Genomic DNA, 23,886 nt, shown 5'->3' with positions numbered 1-23,886 from the left:
AGGAAAATCCCATATGCCACGTTGGTTTCCTTCCAAACTTTCAGAATTCTCCTTCAACGTCGCAGGTTCAGGAAACCAAGAAAATAACACAAGACAGTCTGGTGCAGACCACTGTTGAGAAGGCAGAATAACCAGTTTTTCCTAAGCGTATGGAGGTTGTTTCAAAGAAAATACACACATCCAGGAATGTTCAATTACAAGAGAGTGATCTCTTCCAAATGTTTCAGACAAGCGTGGAAACAGATCTCGGGCCCTGCTGCAGAGCCCGCTTCCTCAGTGCGGACTGGACTGCTCTCCGTAGACGTGGTAGAAGCTGGCTCCACCTTCGTGTGTCTTGAACAGAAGCCGTGACAAGACGAATAAGAAGGAAACAAAGAGGGTGGTGGGCAGAACCACCCCTCCATCACTTCAGGAGCGGTGTCTGTATGTCTGTCCACACACACACACACACATACACACAGAGCCACAGCATGCAGATTTCCAATTACCAAAAGGCTTCCCCCAAAGGTAACCATCACTCTAGTGCTGGGCCACTGGCCAGCAGCTCCAGAAAGTCCCCCTGTGTGGGCTGGCAGGGCTGTTATCTCTACCTCCTCCTGACCCTCTCCAAACTGGCCAAACCTCTTTTCCTGGCAAGCAGCAGCGTCTGGCGGCTTTCAAAGAGAGGCCCGGCCACGTAAGCACATGTCAGACTTGAATGCCATCACTCACTGCAGCGCTCCCCGCTGCTCCCACCCCGCACCCCGTCCCTTCCAAACCACCCACCAGATGTTCAACCTCCAACATCCCACCTTCTCACTGAGGGGGGGAGAATGGGCTGGGGAGGCGCCACCATGGCTGTGCCTCTGTGGAGGAGAGAAAGCAGCAGAGCGTGGGAGAGAGGGCTGGCTTTAGGGATGGAGGTCCGCAGATCTCACTAAAAAGGGATGAAACTGAGCGAACCCAGAGAAAAGGACGAGGAGGGCATCTCCTTGGGGAAAGGAAGCACCTATATTTATGGAGCTAAGCTAGGCACCACCAACAGGCAGCAATCCACAAATTCAGGTGACAGGCGCGGACTGAGTGCCGCCCCCCCACCCCCAGTCCACACAGGGTCTGCTGAAGCCAGGGAGGCAGAAGTGGATGAGGCCCATCCTCATTCTCAGAAACCTTAGTCCAGCCCAGGGGCACCTAACCTTTCCAAGGAGGAGGACTTCCTGAATTTCTTATACAAAAGTAATACAGATGCATGCTGAAATTGTAAAAACTGAATAAAAAGGTATAAAATAAAAAAGGAAAGTCTCCTCTCCCCACAACACCTAGTCTCTGTCCCCAAGGTCACACAGCATTTATGCACACATCCACACACGGAGATACAAGTAAATGCACAGATAGGTACGTAAATGTATTTCAGAGTCTATCCTTTCAACACTAAAAAAAAAAAAAAATTAGTTCTATTTTTGGTATCTGTTGACTAAGAAAAAACCCTTGGTAACAAAAAGCTGTTATAAATCACCAACACACTTAATCTGTGGTCTAATAATCACAGCATTACCAAATCCGCTTGGAACGCAGCAAGGTGTATTCACAGCACCCATTCTTCAGCCTGACAGAGCTCGGAGCACACGTGGATTTGGGGAGGCCTTCCAGCAGCCTGGAGTTCAACACCCTCCGCCCCCCGCCGCTTCCCAGCTGCAGGTGAAGGCCTGGTTGAAGCTAAGAACAAGACAGCTACAGAGCAATGTCTGGGGCAGGAGAGCAGATAAATCAGGACCTGAATTCTCACCTGTCACTTACTGCGCCCTGGGCAAGCCGCTTGAGCTGAGCAAGCTCCACCTTCCTCGCCTGTTAAACAGGGAGAATCGTGATACCCACCTCGCAGATTGTCCAAGGGGTCCCTAGGATGCTGTCGGCTAGGAGTGGCTGGTAAATGACACCTAGCACCCCTCACCAGCACGCTTGTCCCCTGGGGCGGGGCAGGCACGGGCAGGGCAGGCACCGGCAGGGCTCTCTTAGCTCAGACCACAGGACATCACATTGAAGTTGAGGCACCAAGAGAAATGTGAGTGAAGAATATGCACTTCTCATAAAACCAGGGAAGGTTCTCAAAAGAAAACCAATCCTTTGGTTAGCTGGATAGCTTTCTAAGACCCTCTATGAAAAGGCCACTAGAGCTTCCCCATCCCTCATGCACGCACATACAATTACTCTTGAAACCAAAGGCTCCTCCCTTCCGAAACAAGGCTGCAGAACACAGGTGGAGGGGAGAGGTCCCTACATGCAGCCACCAGCTGGTAGGCAAGGCCTGATTTCACCATAGCGGGGGAGGCCGACTTGAGGGAAACAAGAGGCCTAGGGATCCCTGTGGGTGAGGGCTTAAAGGGAGCATCGGGAAATGGGGGTAAAGCAGAGAGCAAAAATGAGGGTGGTCTACCTGGGGCATACCAGACTCCCTCAACAGCCCTGGGAGCACCCTGGAAAGCTTTCTGCATATTTGGGATCATGGTATCCAGACAAGGGCCCCAGTACCCGCTCCCTCTCCCCGACTCTGCACAGCCCTCATCAGCCACCTACTTTATTTTCATTAAGGTCCCAGGAGCATACACTCTGGGGAGGGCAGGCAGTGTTGCCTGGAACTGGACGAATGGTGTCCACCTGGGCAGCCATCAGCAGAAACAACCCTCCCTGTGGAACACGCCCGGCCTCACCACAGCCCCCAGGTCCAGACAATCCAGCTTCTGCTCGAGGGCAGCGCCCTCCTCATACTCTCCCTGTCGCACCCCTACCTCACGGTTGGTTCTTGACACAAACAGAGGGACCCTTCTAAAATACCAACCAAACACTCACAGGACGTACACTAAGGAGGGTGAGCTCTCCTGCAGGTAGAGCATACCCAGCTGCATCCCAGATCTTTCTCCAGAAGGAAGCCAGAGGAATGCCTGAGTGGTAAGAGAAGGCGCTCCATGTCCCAGGCAGTGGCTCATCCAGAAGCAGGCAGCGGGAAGAGGAGAAAGAAGTCAGCCGGCGGCATCAGCGAGGGCAGCGCCACTCGGGGCGGAGCTGAGGACAGCCTGGGGCTCCGGAGAGCCGGCTCGCAAACGGGCGGAACAGGGAAAGCGGGAGGTGGAGACTGGGGTTTTCTGGGAACTGGAGGTGACTCCTGAGTATGTTCTCAGGCTGAAAATTAGTAGCAGAGGGCAAAATATTAAAAATGCCAGAGAAAGGGGGGATGCCTGACAGCACATCTCAGAGAGGATGGTAAGGTGGGACCGTGGTAGCTGCTCCCCCTGCCCCCACAGGATGGGGGAGGATGGTGACCGCTACTCAGCCCTTCGCTAGAGCAGGGAGGCCCTGGGGAGACTGGAGAGCCTGGCTGGCACAGGGGGCACCCATGCCGGGACACAGGGGCTCGGTGAAGCAAAAGCACAAGAACCAGACCAACGATCTCCTAGTGAGGACTTGATGTGACCCTTGATGGGAACAGGGAGCTGTCCCAGGCCGGAGGACACCGATAAGGCCCCACAACTAGATGCAAGAAGGGATCCTAGACTGAGACAGGAACAGAAAAAGAACACCGGGAGGGAAACCGGTGGCATCTGAAAAAAGTCGACAGTCCAGCTCATAGCATCGCACCTGTATCAACTTACCTAAGTTAATCTGATAACTGGATTAAGCCTGTGTACGCTGTTCACACGTAAGCTGCAGGAAGGGTACATGGAAATGCCGTGTACTACTGTGCAACTTTTCTGTAAGTCTCAACTAATTTCAAAATAAAAAGTTATATTTAAAAATTTAAATTTGCCCCCCCACAACACGCACACACAAAGCAGGCCTAACACTGGGCTCACCATTTCCTATGCCAACCATTACCTGAGAGGTGCAGCTCTGGGGGGCTGAGGGTCAGGCATTTTACACTTGTTACCCGTGGGCCAAACATACCTTTTCTATGGTAGACAGAGGATGGGGCTGGAAGACAGTTTACTGTGAGGAGCAGGGGGTCCCCTTCCCCTTCCTAGTCCCTGTCAAGGGCAGAGGAATTACTGGTCTGACTGGTACCAGTCCAGGTCACTGACAGCCACGTCTGTTTGGAGCATTCCTAAGTACCCAAACGTCACACACCCGTTCAAGGCCCCTCTTCTCTCTGCCGCTGCCGTGAGACCCGTGGGACTCGCACATGCACCCCTACATGTGCCTGCCTGGCCTGTTCCTGTACGCTGCTGGCCAGAGGAAGGTTAAGACCCCAGGCACAGGTCAAGCTCCGGGGGCGGGGGAGGCCGCCCTGGGCGGGGAGCTCCTCACTTGCCTCAGTCATCTTCGAGCAGAGAGCCCTGTGCCAGATACCAGCAGCTCGTCATGGGGGTAGGGTAATCTGATTCTTTGCTGCTCCTCCTTGTCATGAGGTCGAACTTTAGCCATATCAAGGTGAAGAACAGGTTGCCAGAACAGGACACCCACACCTCTTGGGCCTTCCTGACAAACACCACTGCGTCCTGACTCATCACGCACAGCCTGGCACTTCCCAACTAAACAGGAAGGAAGTTGTCTGAGAGCAAGACGGCGTGGGTGAGGTCCGGCCAGAGAAGGACAGGGAAAACCACCTGGGCAGCAGCACAAAGCCCAGGAGGAACAGGGGTGCACCCCAGGAGGTGGGAGCAGGCAGGTGGAGAACATCATCCTTGGATTGAGGCCGTCTCCAGGTGCCATTCCACATTCCATGGGGGACACTGCAGCGGGTGGCGTGGGGTGGCGGTACCAAAGCGCACAGAGGAAATGGCATTTTCCCATCAGACCATATAAGCAGATCTAAGTTCCAAGACAATGAACTGGGTCCACACATCTGCCTTCCCCTCTCCAAACCTTGTTGAGATGAAAAAACAAGAAGAATAAGAAATCTGTTACAGTGTTGAAATACAGGGAAGGATGACATCACCAAACCAGAAATTCAGAATTCCTAGAAGATTTGAGGCAAATGGAACTGGACTGAGGAGAACCTCTGAGTGTTAGACATCTGGCCACAAAATCAACGGTCTCTCCCGTCCAAACAACACCCGGCTAGAAAATGCAGCGGCCTGAGAGCCTACTAACCAAACGTTACCCAGAGATAAACTTGAAAAGAAATGTACAGGAATCATTTGAAGCAAACTGTGATATTTTCCTAATGAAAAATAAGACAAATCAAAGGAGAGACGTTCCACTACTCTGAATAAAGAGACAATATTGTAAAGACATCAATTCTCCCCAAATGATCTATAAATAAAATACAAAGTCACTCTAAATCCTAAGCGGATTCATTTTGGAATTTAACAAATTGATTTAAAGTTTCATCTGGAAGAATAATTTTTAAAAGCTAAGAAGTTTTGAAAAAAAAAGCAGTAGGATGAGAAGTGACCCGTCCTGCCAGGAAGCCACGGAGAGATGAACGGATTAGCAGGACGGAACACTGTCCAGATCACAGGGTCAAGTACACGTGAGACTTAATATCTGGTCAAGATAGCAATGCGGGGGCGCCTGGGTGGCTCAGTCGTTAAGCGTCTGCCTTTGGCTCAGGGCGTGATCCTGGTGTTCTGGGATCAAGCCCCGCATCCGGCTCCTCCACTGGGAGCCTGCTTCTTCCTCTCCCACTCCCCCCTGCTTGTGTTCCCTCTCTTGCTGGCTGTCTCTCTCTGTCAAATAAATAAATAAAATCGTTAAGAAAAAAAAAAAAGAGCAATGTGAATGGTGGGGAAGGACGGATCATGTAATAAATGTTGATGAAACAATCTACTATTCATTTGAGGGTAGAAGGATTTGTTTAAAATCTTACCCAGTATCTTAAGAAAAACAAATGAGCACAGAGAAAAAGAGAGAGAGAGAGAGAGAGAGAGGCAAACCAAGAAACAGACTCTTAACTAGAGAAAGCGCACTGACAGTCACCAGAGGGAAGGTGGGTGGGCGTGAACTAGTTGACGGACGTGAAGGAGGGCACTTGGATGAGGAACGGGTTTTGTACGTGTTGAATCACTAAATTGTACACCCGAAACTAATATTATGCTGTATGTTAACTAACTGGAATTTAAACAAAAACTTCAAAAAAAATAAAGATAAAAGTAAAAATAAAAAATTTTACCCAGTATCATATATAAGAATAATATTTTGATAGAGATTTAACCAAATGTAAAATCCCCATAAAAATACCAGAGGAAACATTAATCATTACTTTTTAAATAACTTTGGGCTGAGGAAGTCCTCTCTAGGGTGATACAAAAGCCAGAAAAACAAAGGAAACCACTGGCAGATTTAACTACATTAAAAGTGAAAACTCTGTGTAAGAAAAGACATCACGAAAAAGATGTAAGACAATGAAAACACCAGGGAGGGGGTGTCTGAAACGTCACATGAGAGAATGAAGCAAGATCCTTAGTATGGAAAGAATCCCGCCAAGAGCCCGGCTCAACGCTCGGCAGGCATGCTGCCTCGGCCGGGGGCCTGTCCTCTATGCCCCAGCTTGTCACCTGCAAAGAGAGGCACTACCAGCAGCACATTTCTCATGGGTGTGAGGACTACACGAGATGCTGTTTTGTGAAGCACTTCCCCCAGAGTCTGAGCAAAGCAAGGAAATCATCAGACAGGCAAGGCAAGAGTATGTTCCAGCAAGGTCACTGGCCGCACCACCACCTGCAAAGAAGGGAAGAAAACACCGGAAGACCTTATCGGTGTGTTTCAGTGCGGGCAGCTGGGGCACATCCATGCGGGGGCCCCCAAGCCGTGGTTTAAAATGATGAGATAGATCAGTATCCACAGACAGACAAGGATGTCCACCAATTCAGGACACGGCAACCGTTATTAACTGACTGGCAAGTAGGTGCTGAAAGTCTAGTATGTGTCAGGTACTGTTCAGGGGCTGGGCACAGAGCAGTGAAGAAAAAGCTGGAAGCCCCCCGTACATTCTAGTGGCAGACAATAGATAAAGCCTGCAGTGAAATACATGGAGTGTCAGCTGGTGGTACGAGAGGAAAAAAGTAAAGCAGGGCTAGGGGCTAGGCAGAGGGGAAGAGGGGTGACAATTTTAAATGGGGAGGTCTGAGAAGTGCTGAGAAAGTGACATCTGGACATGTTTCCAAACATTTACGCACTAATGTGGACACATTCCATTATTAATACCACTACCTCTGAAAGGTTTACAGCACTTTCAGGACACCTGGATGGCTCGATAAGTCAAGTGTCTGCCTTCAGCTCAGGTCATGATCCCGGGGTCCTGGGATCGAGTCCTACATGGGGCTCCCTGCTCAGCGGGAAGCCTGCTCTTCCCTCTGCCTGCTGCTCCCCCTGCGTGTGCTCTCTGACAAATAAATAAATAAAAGTCTTTTAAAAAAAAGTGTACGGCACTTTCACTTTCTACTTTTTGTACACGTCAGTATTGTTTCTTTTAAAATTAGTGATAAAATAATGCTGTGAGCAACACAGCACTAGGGGGAAAACTGAAAGTGAACTTCCCCAGACAAGCACTCCGGGATGGCTCACAGCCAGGTATTCCAGACTGAGGAGGGTGGAGTTGGTGCCTGGTGCTTTGGCACCACCTGGTGGCCATTTCCAACCACGTCAAGGAGAAAAGAGGCAAGGTACAGAATTGTACAAAACGCCACCTGCCCTGTGGACAGGGACTAGAAGGAAAATGGACAGCACAAATGCACCCTGATTTGTTGGGATGACAGAGTCATGGTGAGATTTATTTAGCTTGGATTTTCTATCATAGTTTTATAATGTTTCATTCATTTATGTGTAACTTCAATGGAGCCGTCCTATGGAACAGCCAAATGTACTGGAGGGACAGAAGTGGAGAGAGGTGGGGTGGGTGGCACAGAGCCATAAAACCAGGCCATCTGCACATGTATCCCCAAGAAGGTTGGGGAATTCAGAGTGACCACCTCAGGTCACTCGATCCGTGGAAGAGGAGGGGTCTTCCCCAGTGGGAGTGCCTAAGGGACAAGGTCCCAAGAGTCTGGCTGGGATACGCAGCCACATACCTGCCCTCAATGAATCATCACTAACTGAGCATGTGCACAGACCACTAAACCAGTGCCTCTTCCCCAAAGCCCAGAGGAGACTGAGGGATAACCCCCGGGTGACGGGGAGGTGACACTGATCACAGAGGACTCCGCCTGGGACGCTTATCCCTTCTCCACCCTCCTGGTCCTCAGTCTATGGAGAGCCCCTCCACTGAGTGCCCTGCTCTTAGCCCGCCCAGCACCTGTCACCCTGACAGGGAGTCAGTCGCTGCTTTCCCTGGGCATGTCCCCGCTCAGCCATGACTCACTCTGTAAGGTGAGTCACAGCTATCTCATTCACCGCCAGAGACAACACCTGCAAGTCCACTGCCCTGGGTTTGAACGCAGCTCTGCTACCTACCACCTCTGTGACAGCGGGCAAATGCCGCTCTAAGCTTCAGTTCTCCCCCTTACCCACCTCGTGTAGCCATTGTGAGAACTAGCAGCACCAGCTCACACTCAGGAGTGCTAAGGGGTGCCAGGTGCTCGTCTCAGGGCTCCGCAGGTCCTAAGTCCCTGAGCTGAAGAGTCTCCGTGGGGTAAGTGTTGTTACAGTGTCCGGCATAGGAAGTTCTCAGTTATTTGAGCCTCAGTTCCCAGCACAGTACCCAGCAGTCGGCTGTGTTCTCAATAAAAACGGATTAACTACTCCCCAACCTACTGTGAAAAGGGGCAAGGTGAGAGCTAGACTGCGACACTTAAGTCACCCCAGCAGCACCACCAGCCCCCAAAAAGGTTCAAGGACTGCACTAAAGGACTTCAAGGAGACAGGCCCTCCGGCGGGTACAATCACCCCTGCAGCACTGGGGAGGGTGGGGGAAGGAAGAAGTAGTACAAATACTTGGGGCTGATGCCGGAGTTGGAGTGGAGTGGGGGACAGCGACACTCTGGCCTCAGGCTCAGGGTCAGCTCAGGCAGGACCCAGGTGGAAGCCACCCCCTGGGAGCGGCTTCAGCTAAAAGCAAGTGAGACTTGCCTTAACAATCCCTCCAGCGGGATCGCTCCCAGGCTCCCTACGGACACCTTCAACACACCCAACCAGTAATGGCCCCATTTGAACATCGCGTCCTATCCTTACTGTCCTTGCTTTCCATGTGCTTCCTTCTGATTCCTTGCATTCCAACCTGCTCTCAAGTGGTCAGGGCTGTGGTTCCCACAGGGGAAGGAAAGAGGGGGCTGAGAGGTACCAAACCCATTGAGAACCACAGGCCCTGCCTGCAGGGGAGCACCTTCTGTGTGGGGAGTGCGTAGTCTCTGCCAGCCCCTTGGAAGTGGCAGCCAGCCACTGAAGGAGAGATGCGCAGACAAGAACAGGTGCCAAAATGTTTCTGGAGCTCACCAGCGGCCACGCCTATCCTGCTGTCTCTCACAGCCAGGTGTAAACAGGGGCCGTGAAAGCATCCTCCTCCCTCCTCTCCTTCTGGCTCCTTCCTGCTCTCCTTCCCAGTCTCATTTTAGATGTTACTTCCTCCGGGAACCCTTCTGTGACCCTGTTATGTCTTTCTCCTACAGGCCTTTAGAGCACCCAGACTTCTCTTCCATGGTACTCATCACGGTTGTCCTGAATCATGTGTTCGTCTTCCTCCCTGGACCAACACTCAGCTCCCTCTCCAAGACATCCAGTAAGAGGGTCATGCAAGCTGCGACAGGAGCCGGTCCATGGCTTCCATGGCTCACAAACCCTTTCCGAGCAACCTTTGTGCTGTTGTCTATTTATGTTTAGGCTCCAGAACGAGATGCTCAAAAGTCAGAAGGTGCCAGATGTTACAACTGATGGCCTGAACCTTCAGCTTACAGAAAGGGAAACTCAAGTCTCCTTGCTTAAACAGTGACGTTTATAAAGACGGCCTCAAAAGAAAAGACGGAAAGGAAGGTACAGTTACTTATCTGTGTTGTTTCTTGATATTTAAGTATTTTTAAATTATACTTTATTGGACTTCCTGTTTAAACTACAAAAGCAACAGATCCGTGTTGCTATAAGCCAAACCCAATAGGATGTACAAATAAAAGCCATCAACCCACCCTCCCCCTATCGCTCTCCCCGTTCCAGCCACCAAAGGTGATCGCAGCAAGCAGCAAGCAGCAAGGTGTATTCCTCCAAGTTTTTCTGCCAAGCAACAAAAATACACGTAACCAAATGGGACTCATACCAGAAACCAAAGTCATACTGTGGGGCCCAGGCAGATCTTGTCACTGGTGAAGCCGTAGGAATGAAAGAATAAGGACACACGGGGCCTGTGGCTAACTACACGACTTAGAGCTTTCCATTTTGAACATTTGTAAAGCACTAATTGGCCAGCAAAGCAACCAAGAGGGAGATTAGACAGTGCTCTTTGGGCTGGGGAGCAGAGTTGATAAAAGTTCAGATTTGGGAGCCCTAGTCACATCCTGGGCCCAGCATCTACTGGCTGGGTGACCATAAGAAAGCTATTTAGGCTCTGTGCTTCAATTTCCTCCTCTGAAAATAGGTGATCCAACGGTACTACCTTGTGACTTGTTGTGAGAAGAGAGTCAGTTCGCTGTGTGACGCACTTAACACTGTGCCCAGCACACAGAATTCTCTGCCACCACGGGTCACCAGTTTGCACCCCCTGCTGGAGACGTCATCACGCAATTTATCTTTGAACCTACCACCGGTTGCGGCCTTCTCCCAGGTCAAAGAAGAGAAAGCCGGCTCCTTTATAATCACTGCCTTCTGCATTGCTGACAGCTGCTCCCGTTCCTCCCACCTTTTTGCCACTATGAACAGCGGTGCAGGAAACAGCTTTTGCCGTTTTTTTTGCATTGCTTTTGCATTGGTGCTTTATTTCTACAGGACAGACTCCTAGAAGTATACTGACGGGTTTCCAGATTAGGGGTATTTTAATATTAGATATTTTCAGATTATGTTCCCCAAAATTTAGAACAATTCATACACCTACCAGCAATGTAAGAGAGGACCCACTTCCCCATTTACTGGCTACAGCTGGTTTTATCAATCTTTATAATTTTTTGCCAATTAAAAAGGTAAAAAAGAAAACTCGTTCTAATTCACATTCTGCTAGTGATTATCTTCTGAGGCAGAGAGCTCAACTTCTTTCCTTCCCCCTTTCTTCTTTAGCACAAGAACGCCTGTTTTTAGCTAAGCACACCCTATGCTTCCTTGCAGCTCAGTGTGGCTAAGCTCTGCTCAATGAGGTGTAAATGTTAGTGCTGTGTGAGACTTTTGAGAAGTGTCTGGAAGGGAAAGGGCAAACCCTTTCCCTCCTCCCTGTCTCCTTCTGGCTTGTGGAATGCAGATGTGATGACTGGAGCTCAGCAACCATCTTGAATCAGAAAGCAATCAGCTATAGATAGAAGAGCAGCAAGACATATAAGGAACCTGGGTCTGGGATGACTTTGATTCCACCATTACCAGCCTACACTGCCCAGCTCTTTACTTTTTCATGAGATGAAAACATATAAACCCTTATTAAGCCATTGTTATGCAGGGGCTATCTACTATATGCAACCAAATCTTGTCCTAATATGCCTTCTGATCCCCAAAAGTCAAAACTGAACATTTTTCCTTCCAGAACACAAGTAAACAACTATGCCTCTATGTTTCATTTGTTGTATTTATTTAGGTGTCCTCAAAGTGGACCGCTTACTTCCCCACTCTCGGCCCTTCTCCCAAAGCCTTAGGTTTTGCAAAGGTGGTTTAGAATTTTTATTTTCAGCCTATTATGTTTTCCCACACAGTTCTCCTGTAGCTTAAAAATTAAGAACTCAACACAACAAAAACCACCTCGCAGCAGCACTAGCCCCTGAAATTAAAGCATATGCACTGACAGGTACACTGCTTCCTACGCTCCTGCCCGTCTCATCATCCCTGCCCTGCTTTCACTGTCCTTCCACTGGACAGCTTGACCAGGCACTTTCTCAGCTACACTGAATAGATACTGTATGTTTTATGCCGTCTAGTGTCTGAAACCCCCTTCTGCTGCACTAACCCGTGAGTGGCATCTAGGGCCAGGTATACAGAAGGCCGCGGCCCCCCCTCCCGTGAACAGTCTGCAGACACCAGTCCACTGCCTTCCCGCCTCCAGGGTTGAACGTGGGAAGCCCAATGAGAGCCTAATTCTCTTTCCTTTCAAAACCTCCTCTTTCTTCTTACAAAGTTTTAAGATTTTTCTCTTTCTTCTTGGAGTTTAGGAATTTTACTAGAAAACAGGCTAAGTGTTGGCTTCATTGTGAACTGGATGAATCCACTGAATCTGAAGAATCATGTCTTTCTACAGTTCACTGAAATGTCCCTCTACTGCTTTTCTATTATTCCTCCATCTGTTCCTTTCTCTCCTTCTAGAACTTCTATTACCCCCACGCCAGGTCTCCCGGATAAGTCCTCTCCGTGTCTCACACGTTCATTCATTATTTTCATCTCTTTGTATTATTGCTCTGGGTTGTGAGGCATTTCTTCTCTTTGACCTTCCAAACCACTAATTTCAACTCTTCTATTGATCTTTGAATTCAAAAACCGTGTTTTTTTAGCTCCAGAAAGTGTCTGGTACACCTCCATCTCATCCCGCTGCAAGATCCTTCCTTGTGAATTCAAGTTCTTGAGTGGCCTCTCCATTCATCCTGCCTCAAAGAAGCGACCGCTCCAAGTGCGAAGCTTGGCTCCCTCCTTTCTATGACGGAGTCCCTGAAACCGTGTTGTCATTTGTCTTTGCCTGCTGGAGGACACAGCGTACCCCCTGTTTATGCAGCAGTAGCAAGCCTGGGGCTGGGACAGCCTGAGGCCCCTTGCGCAAGAGAGCTCAAGTGAAAGACGCTGGTGAACTGGGATCTTCCTGCTGAAAAGTAGGGAGGAGAGCCTCTGCCCTTGGGTCCCCAGTCTGGCGACGACGAGAGAGAAAAGTCCTCTCCCACCTGCAGAGGCTGGGAGCAATCCTGCCCAGACCCCCCATGAACCGCGAGTGGGCAGCCACAGCCCCTCTCCTGAAATCCAGTTCTTTTTTTTTTTTTTTTTTTTTGGTCCTTTTTCTTTTAATTTTTTTTAAGTTTATTTTTTAAATTTATTTTTAAGTAATCTCTACACTCAGCATGAGGCTCAAGCTCATGACTCCTAGATCAAGAGTCGCACGCTCTTCCGACTGAGCCAGCCAGGCACCTCATCCTGGAATCCAGTTCTGATAGGACCCAAAAGCACAGACAGTGGAGAAGAGCTCCATTTCTAGAACAAGACTGACCTTGAGTCCAATCTCGGCTCTGCCACCAACTTGCTGTGTGACTTCAGGGAAATCACTTCTGAGTCTGTTTTGTCATATGCTCCCACCTCTAAACCAGCAGTTGTTTCCAGCATCCTCCTTAGGGGAACAAATCCCACCACGCAGGTAAGCTTCAGGGAAGTGCTTCTAAGCACTACATGTAGTTAATCATGTAACAGCAAGCAAGACTGAGTCCCCGGGAGGAGAGCAACAGAAACTGCACCTTCTGCTTCTTTTGTGATAATGGGTTGACAGAAGGATAAGGCTACCAGAAGAATCTGAAAAATACTGTAATATTTTAGCTTTTAACATTTTTGTGACTGCTCCTACCTGAACAGAATCTCCCAGGATTCTCTTAGGCAAACACTCTCTGCCACTCCCCCTTTTATTCTTTTCTTTTTTTTTTTAAAGATTTTATTTATTTATTTGACAGACATAGAGACAGCCAGCGAGAGAGGGAACACAAGCAGGGGGAGTGGGAGAGGAAGAAGCAGGCTCATAGCCTCATAGCGGAGGAGCCTGATGTGGGGCTCAATCCCATAACACCGGGATCACGCCCTGAGCCGAAGGCAGACGCTTAACCGCTGTGCCACCCAGGCGCCCCTCCCCCTTTTATGTTGTCTCAAGACCTGAGGCCCATGGCCACAAAGGGAATGGATGCTGAGAGCCATAAAAGAGTCCAAGCTGGTTTCAGCCTAGTAACATTTATTGAGCACCTACTGTGTGTAAGGTACTGAGCAAGGTACTGCGTGAGACACAGTAAAGAGCAAGACACAACCCCTGCCTTACAAGAGCATGAAGTACAGTCACGAAGGTCAGACAGGGGGTACAGGTGCATCACAAAAGCACGATGCAATGCAGAATGCAGCCAGGGCCGTGAGGAAATCAAACATGTGTCACAAGGGTTTAAAAGGAAGGAAAACAGGGCACCTGGGTGGCTCAGCTGGTTAAGCGTCTGCCTTCGGCTCGGGTCATGATCTCAGAGTCCAGGGATCGAGCCCCACATCGGTCTCCCTGCTCAGCAGAGAGTCTGCTTCTCCCTTCCTCTGCCTCTTCCCTGGCTTGCGCACATGCTCTCTCTCTCACTCTCTCTCTCAAATAAATAAAATCTTTTAATAAAAGAAAATAAAAATAATGAAATGAAATGAAATGAGCTCCAGCAGCCGGGGAATGCGGAAAAACCCTCCCAGAAGAGGTGCCAGGTTAGGATGGGCAGACTCTCAGGGAGCAAGAATGGGGGCCGGTAGGGGAAAAGGGTGGCAGGGGGTTGACCTGTAGAGTGAAGTCTCTTGAAGACAATGACCACATCTTATCTGGCCTTCATCCTTCCTCCCACGGCCAAGCACCTCACACAAGAGCTGGCCCTTCTGATGAAGGGAGGGTCTGAGGCAAGGACAGCTGGAAGTGGTGGGTAGCTGAACTGGAAAGAGAGGACAGGGGTCTGTGGGGAGAGATGGAGACCTGACTGAGGCTGAGAGAAAGGAGGTCACCCCAGCTTGGGGAGTCAGACACAGAATGTCTGTCTTCTGACCACTGGAAGCAAAGGGGGTGACAGCACGACAGGGCAGCAACACAAGGTTTTGCACAAAGAGGAGGTAGAGGAAGAAAGGGAGAGCCCTTGATATAAGAACAAACAGAGAAAACCTCAGAGTTTAATCTGGCAAAGGAACCCCTAAAACACCCTGGGCACACATGGCCAAAGCTGCCTGATGCCCCGAATGCTGCCCTGCAGCTCCTCGGCCCCGCAGACGTTTCTCTGGCTGCAACCCCACCCGACCACCGGTCCCGGTGTGCCCCTTCCAGCCCCTGTCCATCACGGCCCTACGCTCAAGAAAGCACATTTCACTAAGGTCCATAAACCAACTTACCAGGAATACATGATGGGTTTCATAATCCCAGTCCAATAGGATATACCATCCCAGCACGTCTCTTTCCAAACAGAAGCCGCTGTGAAAGTAGGAGGAATAACTCCATTGACATCGATGTTCCAATACGGTAAGACTCGTTTTTTAAAGCTCAGCAAGGTCAGACCAACTTTAGCGCTCTAAGATCTGATTTCAACCTGTCCTTTGAAATGTCAAATACTTTTCCCATAGATCAATATTTGATATCACCATTAGCCTACCAGGTCGCAAAGCCTGTCCTAACTGTATCAAAGTCAACTTAAACATCTTCGGTCACTATTCTCCTTTCCCACCATGCTCTGGATACATGCTGTGGTAAGTACACAAGGGTTTACCTGGGGAATCAATCCCAAAGAAAGCATTGGCTCCATGGGAAAATACATTCTGGCAGGCCCAAAATACAAGCCATGGCCTCAGGCACTACCCAGCAGGAAAGGAACTCAGGAGTGCCCAGAAACAAACACCCCTGCCCTCAGAGCACGGGGCTGTGGAAAAGAGAGTGTGTGACAAGGGAGGGAGTGCCTGGCATGCCCCGACTCCTTGGCGACCCGCTGACACAGACAAGCATCCCGCACACGGTGCCTGCAAAGGGCTCCCATCGCTGGTTTCTGTCCTCCAAAGCACCCTCTCTCTCCACACCTTCACACCTCACTCCACACCCGGTGGGCGACTATACCACCTCCTTCACTGAGGAAAGTTGACTTCAGCTCTCTTGGGCCCCTCCTTTAACCGAAATGTTTCTGCATCTTCTCCTGGTCCTCTGCTCCCACCTCTCAGAGAGGCAGCTAGCTGCCTGAGACCCAGGGACAACCACTGGCCTGGGCTCGGGGCTCAGCACCTCCCTTCCTGGCAACCCCAATCTCTTCCCTCTCTTGGTCCTACCCTCTACCTGAACACACCTGCAGCTCTCCCCAGTCTTCCACAGAGCTCTGACCCTTGAGCTCCAGGCTGCTTCCCACTGGACACCCTGGCCTCCTTAGTACCGCACTATCTCACTACCACCCACCTGGTAACACTCTACCTGACCAGTGGTGCTGCTCCCTCCCAGGCCACCAAGACCTCCCAATTTGCTGAGGCTAGTGGCCTCAGGCTCTCCCACCTCTTGGTAACTTTTGACATAGTTCACTAGGCCCTCTTTCTGGAAACTCAGCTCTCAGCCCCTAATAATGACTTTGTCGCTCTGTCTCCTCCCATCCCCTTAGTCTCTCTGGCCTCCTCCACTGGCTCCTTTCTTCTGCTGGCCCCTTGCTTTTGTTCTCTCACCTTTCAGAGTTCTCTGCAGCCCTTGCCCCTGGAGGCCTAACCCCTACTTCCCTCTCCAGCTTCACCACCTCCTGTGTCTTACACTTTACGCTCCAGCAACAAGGAAACCAACCCATACACAGAACACCCACTGAACTGCTTGAGGCTCACCCACTCACCCACCTGTTTCCCACCTGCTTCCCGCAGCCAGGCTCTGCTCAGGCTGCCCCCTTGGTACGACCCTGAGCCACAGCTCACCAGATTTCCCGATCCTTCACTACCAACAGTTGAGAAATATTAAGCCAACACCTCTAAAATACATATGCTTATTTGTAAATTAAATATACATTTTAATGTACCAACATGTTACATACATTATAAAACAAATGATCACAGCAATAAAGATGAAATAAGTTAAAATAATTATTTTATATTATTCATCAATACAAAAACTTTCATTCCCATTGTTTTAATAAGAACATGTGACTCATATGCTTCCTTTTTTCAGTGTTTTTTCAAGATTTTATTTATTTATTTGAGAAAGAGAGAGTGAAACAGAGAGCATGAGCTGGGAGAGGGACCAAGGAAGAAGGAGAAGCAGGCTTCCCAATAAGCAGAGAGCCCTACCCAGGGCCTTGAAATCATGACCTGAGCCAAAGGCAGATGCTTAACCACCTGAGCCACCCAGGCGCCCCTTTTTCAGTGTTTTAAATATACTTTTTACAGGGTCACCTGGCTGGCTCAGTCAGTAGGGCATGCGACTTGATCTCAGGGTCCTAAGTTCAAGCTCCACACTGGGCGTGGAGCCTACTTAAATACACTTTTTACAGATGTGCAATATACATACAGAAAAGTGCACACAACGTAGGTGCACAGGTCAAAGAATTCTCAGAGTGAACACATCCATGTAACCAGCAGCCAGATGGAGAGACAGAACATCACCAGCCCCGCCCCCCAGAAACCCACTGCTCCCCCTTCTATCACTACCTGCCCCCAGAGGGGTAGCCACTATTCTGATTTCTAACAGCACAATTTAGTTCTTTTTAAACCTTATATGAATGGGATCACACAGTTTATAATTTCTGTGTCTGAATGAACACTGCATCTGCGAAATTCATCCTGATTTTTCACTGAATTGTTATTCATTAACTCTAACCTGACTACAGTTGTCCACTGTGGGAGTTTACCACATGTATCTGTCCATTCTACTGCTGATGGACACTGGGATTTTCCAGTCTGGGCTAGGACAGATGGTGCTGCTCTAAACATTCTTGAGCATGACATTTGGTACATATTTGTATGCCTTTCTGTAGAGCCGACACCTTGCAGTGGAACTGCTAGGTCATAGGGTATGTGTATGTTCAACTTCAGTAGATGATAATTTTCCAAAGTGGCTAACGCAGTTTACACTCCCACCAGCAGGGTGCGGGAGTTCTGGCTGCTCCACATCATCCCAGCACGTAATATGGTTTTGTTTCCGTTTCTCATTTTAACCATCCTGGCAGATAAGATCTCACAAAGTAAGTATTACAGTTCCTTGTAAAGATGAGGATAGTGAAATTAAGTGCCTCTCTCACGCTCACAAACCTAAGGGGAGTCAGAGCAGGACCCCAGGTCTCTGGAGTTCCCATTTGCAGAGAAATACTGTTTCCAACATAAACACCATAACAAAAGGCTACAGCACTAACAGGAGAACATGCTTGTGGACTATGCCCATCCTAACACTCAACTCATGACAGAAAAAGCAGCATAAAATGGTCTATCAATCCGACTTTGAGACAGACACACAGAAAAAGTCTGGACAGATATACCCCAAGTATTAATAAGATGATGGCTGATAAAAAAGAATAAAATCTTGCCATTTGCAACAACATGGGTGGACACAGAAGGTATTATTATGCTCAGTGAAATAAGTCAGAGAAAGAGAAATACTGTATGCTTTCACTTATATGCAGAATCTTAAACAAAACAAAACAAAAAACCCAGACTCCTAAATACAAAGAACAAACCGGTGGTTGCCAGACCAGAGGTGGGGACGGGGGCACGGATGAAAGAGGTGAAGGGGATCAAGAGGTTCAAACTTCCAGTTATAAAGTAAGTCAACACCAAAATAAAAAGCATTTGTACAGCAAAGAAATCCATCAACAAAACAAAAGGCAACCCAGTGAACGGGAGAAGACAGTTGCAAATGACATATCCAATAAGGTTAATATCCAAAGTGTATAAAGAACTTATATACCTCAACACCAAAAACACCCCAAATAATCAGATTTAAAAATAGGCAAGGGATCTGAACTGGTATCTTTCTAAAGAAAGATATACAAATGGCCAACACACACAAGAAGATGCTCCACATCACTCATCATCAGGGAAATACAAATCAAAACCACAATGAGATATGACCTCACACCTGTCAGAATGGCTAGTATCAAAAAGACAGGAAATAAGAAGTGTTGGCAAGAATGTGGAGAAAAGGGAGCCCTCATGCACTGCCTATAGGAATGTAAATTGGTGCACCCACTGCAGAAAACACTTGTGGAGATTCCTCAAACAATTAAAAATAGAATACCATATGATCCAGTAATTCTACTACTGGGTATTTACCCAAAGGAAACAAAAACACTAATTGAGAAAGATATATACACCCGTATGTTTGTTACAGCAAACATAGCCAAGATATGGAAGCAGCCCAAGTGTCCACGGATAGATGAATGGATAGAGAAAATATGGCACACATATATACACAATGGAATATTATTCATCCATAAAAACAATGGAATCTTGCCATCTATGACAAATGGATGGACCTAGGGGATATCATGCTAAGTGAAATTAGAGAAAGACAAATACAATATGATTTTGCTTACATGCGGAACCTAAAAAAACGAAACAAAACAAAAAATATCAGACTCTTAAATACAGAAAACCAATAGTTCCCAGAGGGGAAGTGGGTGGGTGACAAGCAAAATAGATAAAGGGGATTAAGAGGTACAAAGTACTGTACAGCATTAAATAAGTCATGGAGACAGAAAGTACAGCATGGGGAAGACATTCAGTAATATTATAATAACACTGTTTTGTGACACATGGTAATTACATTTATCACGATGAGCACTGAGTAATGTACAGAATTATCAAATCACTAACCACTATGTTGTACACCCAAAACTAATACAACATTGCATATCAACTATATTTCAGCAATTAAAAAAAAGAAGAAGAAAAGAGATAATGGCTGTTTTTTAATTTTTTTTTGGTCTATCTTTATTTTCTTACTTTTCTACAATTAACATTTAATAATAAAGAAAAGAGGAGGAGGAGTCCAAGATAGCGGAGTGAGACCTTAGTTTCATCTGGTTCCAGGAATTCAGCTAGATAACTATCAAATCATTCTGAACACCTGCAAACTCAAACAGAGATCAAAGAAAAAATAGCTGCAACTCTACAAATAGAAAAACGACCACTCTCTGCAAGAATGACAAGATGGGAAAACTCACTTCAAAAAAGAGAACTAGAGGCAGTACTAACTGCCAGGGACCTAATCAGTATGGACGTAAGTAAGATGTCGGAACTAAAGTTCAGAATAACAATTATAAAGATACTAGCTGGGCTTGAAAAAAGCATAGAGGACACTAGACAATCCCTTTCTGGAGAAATAAAAGAATTAAAATCTAACCAAGTCGAATTTAAAAAGGCTATTAATGAGATGCACTCAAAAATGGAGGCTCTGACTGCTAATTAGTGATATATTAGACAAAATGATGGAGAATAAAGAAGCTGAGAAAAAGAGAGAGAAACAACTACTGGATCATGAGGGGAGAATTCGAGAGATATGTGACACCATAAAGCAAAACAATATTAGAATAATTGGGATCCCAGAAGAAGAGGAAAGAGAGACGGGGGCAGAATGTATACTGGAGCAAATTATAGCAGAGAACTTCCCTAATCTAGAGAAGGAAACAGGCATCCAAGTCCAGAAGGCACAGAGAAAATCCCTCAAAATCAATAAAAATCGGTCAACACCTCGACATATTATAGTTAAACTTGCAAATCTCAGAGATAAAGAGAAAATCCTGAAAGCATCTGGGAACAAGAGGTCTGTAACCTACAAGGGCAGAAACATTAGATTGGCAGCAGACCTATCCACAGAGACCCAAAGGACTGGCATGATATAGTCAAGGTGCTAAATGAAAAAAATATGCAGCCAAGAATACTTTATCTAGCTAGGATGTCATTCAAAATAGATGGAGTGATAAAAAGCTTCCAGGACAAACAGAAACTAAAAGAATTTGTGATCACCAAACCAGCCCTACAAGAAGTATTAACAGGGATCCTTTAAGCAAAGAGAGAGTCCAAAAGTAACACAGACCAGAAAGGAACACAGACAGTTTACAGAAACAGTTATTTTACAGGTAATACAATGGCATTAAATTCATATCTTTCAATAGTTACTCGAAATGTAAATGGGCTAAATGCCCCAATCAAAAGACACAGTGTATCAGATTAGATTAAAAAAAAAAAAAAAAAAGCAAGACCGGCAGACAGCCCATTGATAGGCTGTCTGCAAGAGATTCATTTTAGACCCAAGGACACCTTCAGATTTAAGGTGAGGGGGTGGAAAACCATTTATCATGCTAATGGACATCAAAAGAAAGCTGAGGTGGCAATCCTTATATCAGGCAAATTAGATTCAAACCAAAGACTGTAATAAGAAATGAGAAAGGACACTATATCATAATTAAAAGGGTCTATCCAACAAGAAGATCTAACAATTATAATATTTATGCCCTTAACATGGGAGCAGCCAATTATATAAGCTCATTAGTAACAAAATTAAAGAAACACATCGACAATAATACAATAATAGCAGGGGACTTTAACACCCCACTCACTGCAATGGACAGATGATCTAAGCAGAAGATCAACAAGGAAACAAGGGTTTTGAATTACACACTGGACCAGATGGACTTCACAGATATATTCAGAACATTCCATCCTAAAGCAACAGAACACACATTCTTCTCGAGTGCACATGGAACATTCTCCAGAATAGATCACATACTGGGTCACAAATCAGGTCTCAAGTGGTACCAAAAGATTTGGTTCATTCTCTGCATATTTTTGGGCCACAATGCTTTGAAACTGGAACTCAATCACAAGAAGAAATTTGGAAAGAACTCAAAAACATGGAGGCTAAACAGCATCCTACTAAAGAATGAATGGGTCAACCAGGAAATTAAAGAATTTTAAAAATTCATGGAAACAAATGAAAATGAAAACACAGCTATTCAAACCTTTGGGATACAGCAAAGGCAGGAAGTATATAGCACTCAAGAAACAAGAAAGGTCTCAAATACACAACCTAACCTTACACCTAAGGAGATGGAGAAAGAACAGCAAATAAAACCTAAAACCTAAACCCATCAGGAGAAGAGAAATAATAAAGATGAGAGCAGAAATCAATGAAATAGAAACCAAAAGAATAGTAGAACAGATCAATGAAACTAAAAGCTGGTTCTTTGAAATAATTATGAAGATTGATAAACCCCAGGCCAGACTTACCAAAAAAGAAAAGAGAAAGGACCCAAATAAATAAAATCATGAATAAAAGAGGAGAGATCACAACAAACACCAAAGAAATACAATTATAAGAACATATTAAGAGCAACTATATTCAACAAAATAGGCAATCTGAAAGAAATGAGTCCATTCCTAGACACATATAAACTACCAAAACTGAAACAGGAAGAAATAGAAAACCTGAACAGATGCAAAACCAGCAAGGAAACTGAAGCAGTATTCAAAAATCTCCCAACAAACAAGAGCCCAGGGCCAGATGGCTTCCCAGGGGAATTTTACCAAGCATTTAAAGAAGAATTAATACCTGTTCTTCTGAAGCTGTTTCAAAAAACTGAAATGGAAGGAAAACTTCCAAACTCATTTTATGAGGCCAGCATTACCTCGATCCCAAAACCAGACAGAAAGCCAACCAAAAAGGAGAATTACCGACCAATATCCTTGATGAACATGGATGCCAAAATTCTCACCAAAATACTAGCCAATAGCACCCAACAGTACATTAAAAGAATTATTCACCACAACTAAGTGGGATTTATTCCTGTGCTGCAACAGTGTTTCAACATCCATGAATCAATCTGTATGATACACTACATAAATTCAAAAAAGGACAAGAACCATATGATCCTCTCAATAGATGCAGAAAAAGCATTTGACAAAGTACAGCATCCTTTCTTGATTAAAACTCTTCACAGTGTATAGGGGCGCTTGGGTGGCACAGCGGTTAAGCGTCTGCCTTCGTCTCAGGGCGTGATCCCGGCGTTATGGGATCGAGCCCCACATCAGGCTCCTCCGCTATGAGCCTGCTTCTTCCTCTCCCACTCCCCCTGCTTGTGTTCCCTCTCTCGCTGGCTCTCTCTCTCTCTGTCAAATAAATAAATAAAATCTTTAAAAAAAAAACTCTTCACAGTGTAGTGATAGAGGGAACACACCTCAATATCATAAAAGCTATTTTTGAAAAGCCCACAGTGAATTTTATTCTCAATGGGGAAAAACTGAGAGCTTTTCCACGAAGGTCAGGAACACGGCAGAGATGTCCACTATTACCACTGCTATTCAATAGAGTACTAGAAGTCCTAGCCTCAGCAATCAGACAACAAAAAGAAATAAAAGACATCTGAATTGGTAAAGAAAAAGTCAAACTCTCACTCTGAAGATGTCATGATACTTTATGTGGAAAACCCAAAAGACTCCACCCCAAAATTGCTAGAACTCATACAGGAATTCAGCAACATGGCAGGATATAAAATCAACGCACAGAAATCAGTTGCATTTCTGTACACTAACAATGAGATAGAAGAAAGAGAAATTAGGGAGTAGATCCCATTTACAACTGCACCCACAACCATAAGATACCTAGGAATAAACCTAACTAAAGAGACAAAGAATCTGTACTCAGAAAACTATAGAAAGCTCATGAAAGAAACTGAAGAAGACACAAAGAAATGGAAAAACAGGGGAGCCTATGTGCCTCAGTCGGTTAAGCAGCTGCCTTCAGCTCGAGTCATGATTCCGGGGTCCTGGGATTGAGCCCTGCATCAGGCTCCCTGCTCAGTAGGGAGTCTGCTTCTCCCTCTCCCTCTGTCCCTCCTCCTGCTCATTCTCTCTCTCTCTCTCTCTCAAATAAAGAAAAAAAAATCTTAAAAAAAAAAAAAAGGAAAAGCATTCCATGCTCATGGATTGAAAGAACAAATATTGTTAAAACGTCTATGCTACCTAGACCAATCTACACATTCAAAGCAATCCCTATCAAAATACTACCAACTTTTTTCACAGAGCTGGAACAAATAATCCTAAAATTTGTATGGAACCAGAAAACGCCCTGAATAGCCAAAGGGATGTTGAAAAAGAAAACCAAAGCTGGTGGCATCGCAATTGCAGACTTCAAGCTCTATCACAAAGCTATAATCATCAAGACAATATGATACGGGC

At 46.5% G+C, this 23,886-nt stretch overlaps 1 protein-coding gene across 4 annotated transcripts in view; it reads right to left on the bottom strand.

Annotated features, from left to right (window-relative positions):
* RALGPS1 (Ral GEF with PH domain and SH3 binding motif 1) overlaps positions 1-23,886 on the bottom strand; it is a 277,259-nt gene that overhangs the window by 233,836 nt on the left and 19,537 nt on the right. For all 4 annotated transcript variants that reach the window (XM_057313764.1, XM_057313765.1, XM_044389615.3 and 1 more), the window contains exon 2: positions 15,100-15,178. The gene's annotated coding sequence lies outside the window, so the exon portion shown is untranslated. The remainder of the gene's footprint in view (positions 1-15,099; positions 15,179-23,886) is intronic.

Source organism: Ursus arctos, unplaced genomic scaffold (assembly GCF_023065955.2).
Source record: "Ursus arctos isolate Adak ecotype North America unplaced genomic scaffold, UrsArc2.0 scaffold_18, whole genome shotgun sequence".
NCBI lineage: Eukaryota > Metazoa > Chordata > Mammalia > Carnivora > Ursidae > Ursus > Ursus arctos.
This window is presented reverse-complemented; position numbering and strand designations above follow the sequence as displayed.